Here is a 3297-nt window from a genome sequence, read left to right as displayed (position 1 = left end):
GCAGGACTTCGCCCTCAACTTATCTGAGCGCCCGCAGGGCGAGGCGGGCAAAAGGCCGGCGGGGCGGAGGCAGAAATCAGGACTTTGGTCCCTGCACCCTAAAGGACGCCGGGGGCGGGGGGGGGGGCACAGGAATCCACTTTGTGGTGCTCCCCTGGCATCCCAGGCGCCTCTTCTGCTCTGGCGGAGCCGCCTGGGCCAGAGGCAGTCTACCTGGGCTGCTCCTGAGGGAGCTTGGAAGCAGCGCTCAGGGAAACGCTGCAAGGAGGAGGAGAAAAAGGAGAATGCTTATAATGAGGATAATCAATAATAATAATAATAATAATATAAATAATAAACCTTAACTATAAGATATTATATATATATATATATAATATAATATAAATTATTATCATTATCATTATTATATTTAATAATATATAATATAATAATAATAACAAGGAGAAACCAGGCCCCTCAGGCACTGTTGGGACTCCTCCCTGAGGGGATTTGGGGGGGAGGTCCTTCTCCGCAGGGACCCCCAACGAGGCGCCCACCTCACGAAGGAGACCAGCGCCACCCAACGGCCAGGCTAGGCCCCACTGCCCTCAACCAAAATGGCGGCGGTGGCGCGTCTTCTGCCCTTTCTTCCCCCTCCAGTCCGTTTCCCTCTTTCCAGTCACGTTGCCCTCGTCCAAACGGCCCCCCCAGGACCCCTTCACTCAACGCACGCGCAGAGCAGCCACAGCAACAATAAAAATCTCGGCAGCAATAGGTCGGCCTTTTGGCCAATCACAGGTCGGGTTGTGGGCGGGTTAGGGTTAGGCACCGATTCTTTCACCTATCAATTTATCCACATAATCCAAGCGGAGATTAATTAGCATCCAAAAGTGGAACACTTGCACATTACATCTTAAGATAAATGTTTAGGAAAAGGAATAAATTTAAAAAGATAATTAATTTGTAAGCAAATACTTGAATGCCCAGTGAATTAGATAGGCAGTGAGCTGGCTGATTTGTCTAATGGAGCATCCCAAAACCCAGTTTGGGTCTATAAGACCCAGTTTGCTCCCTCCCCCCAGCCTTAACGGCAACCCTCCATTGCTTTCTGTTTCATTTTTTAAACAGATACTCTGAATTGAACACCACAAGAATAAATAGGGATCAGCCCCTGCTGTAGTGGCCAGCACTAAAATCCATTTGAGTAATTCAGATAAATAAAGTAGGAATAATTAATATTTACAAACCAGCAACTTCACACCAGTTTTGGACACTTGCAACAGCTTGCAGTGTTAAGAGAGGTGCTCTAAAGAAAAGCACTTTCTACGTTTATGAGCCTTCAGAGTAGGCTCATGTTTTGTCCTTTGCCTGGAGGTATAAATGTTGTTAGCATATGTGCAATCACCCCGAGAACTTCAGGCCTGCTCCTGACTGTCAAAATGCTCCTGGAGAGGCTGTAAGCAGCACTTCCTCTGCTCTCAGTCAGCAAAAGGGGATGGCAAGGTGTGCTTCATGGCGTAACTTAACTTGCAGCTGTAGGAGAAGTGTGGATCCCTCAGCCATACCTAAATAGCCTTCAAAGTGCCATTTAAGAGTGCAACATCTAGCTGTGCTGTGGACACAAAGGTTGTGAGGTTGTTCTCCGTAAGGGACACCTGCAAATTCCTGCCTTGTAGCAGGTTGGACTGGATGACCCTTGGGATCCCTTCACGATATATACTCACCCACTCACCCACCATCATATGATTCTTTGGAAAGTGCTTCAGAAAGAAGATAGAGAAATAGCATTCCTTTAAGTTAGTTGTAGTTGTTGGCATGCAGAGGGTCGCAAGGCTAGCTGGCTAGCCCCAGCTGGATTGTCTCCTTCCAGCCGTCCAGCTGCGAAGATCCATTCTGCCTCTGGTCCGATGTAAATCAGCGACCCAGGCTTCAAAGCCAGAGCACACTATATCAGCCGAGCGAACTGCACATACAGAATAGGCGTGAGGCTTGTGGAAGCATACCACAACTATGGATTTATTAATCATAAATCAGGACAAACAGACTCCGCTAACCCAAAAATAGTACCTCGGGTTAAGAACTTTGCTTCAGGATGAGAACAGAAATCGTGCTCCAGCGGCACGGTGGCAGCAGGAGGCCCCATTACCTAAAGTGGTACCTCAGGTTAAGAACCGTTCCAGGTTAAGAACGGACCTCCAGAACGTATTAAGTTCTTAACCCGAGGTACCACTGTACACACAACAGAAATTCCCAGCAAACTGTGCTGGTATGTAAACAGATGTCTGCAACTAAAGGTGGAATTTTCCAGCAGTAGATAGTCAGGCTTGGTTCCTGAAATGAGTGGGCTTCCTTGCACACACTTCCAGGCAGAAGGGGTAGATGCAGGGTCAGGGTCAGGGTGAGAATATGTATAATCACCCCGAAGGATTCAGGGCTCCTCCTGCGCCCAAGGAGGATGTAAGCAGCACTTCCTCTGTTTCCAGTCTACAATAGTGAATGGCCATGTTTTCTTCATGGCTGAACTTGCAGCTCCAAGAAAGGTTTGGATCCCTGAACTATACCTAAATAGCCTTCAAAGTGCCATTTAAGAGTGCAACATTTGCTGCACAACCAAGGTTGCGGGGTTGTTCCCCATAAGGGACTCCTGCATGTTCCTGCATTCCTGCAGTCCAGGTTGGACTGGATACCCTTGGGGTCCCTTCCAGAGGTTATATACCATCATTTTTCTTTGGAAAGGGCTTCAGAAACAAGAAACAGAAATAGCATTCCTTAAAGTTAGTTGTATGATGGGAAAGTAGCCTCACTTCCTGTGAGTTACCTTATTCCTTGCATGTTAATTTGAGCTTGGTGCCTCTTTTTACACGGACCCCTCTTTCAGTTCTTCTGGAAAAAATCCGCCCCCCTGTTATTTCTCAGGTCTCCATGGGCTGTGCTGAATTCCTGCTCCCAAAAAGGGGGAGGAGAAGGAAGGGGGAAGTTTCGCTTGACAAAGGGAGGGAGAAGAGGGGCCCTCCTGCTGCTGCCTTGTGGGGCGAGAGGGGGAAAGGGGATCTTTTGACACAATATCCAAACAGCTCCTTTAACCAAACACCTGATCCACCCAGCAGTGTGGCAGCCAAAGGGAAGGAAAGAAAAAGAGGCAAGGCAGCTCTTAGACATCTCCATGCAGTTGCAAAAGGTGGGTTGCCTGTATGGGCTCTGCTTTATTCCTTAATGTTGAATGCTACATCTGCCTAAGTCCACTTCCATCCACTGGAAAAGATTCTCAGTAGTAAGGAGTAAAGGGAACGGTGAGAAATACCTAGTTATTTCTATAAA

The sequence above is a fragment of the Podarcis cretensis genome (genome assembly GCF_951804945.1).
Source record: "Podarcis cretensis genome assembly, chromosome: 4".
Lineage (NCBI taxonomy): Eukaryota > Metazoa > Chordata > Lepidosauria > Squamata > Lacertidae > Podarcis > Podarcis cretensis.
The sequence above is the reverse complement of the archived record's forward strand: the minus strand, read 5'-3'. Positions refer to the sequence as shown.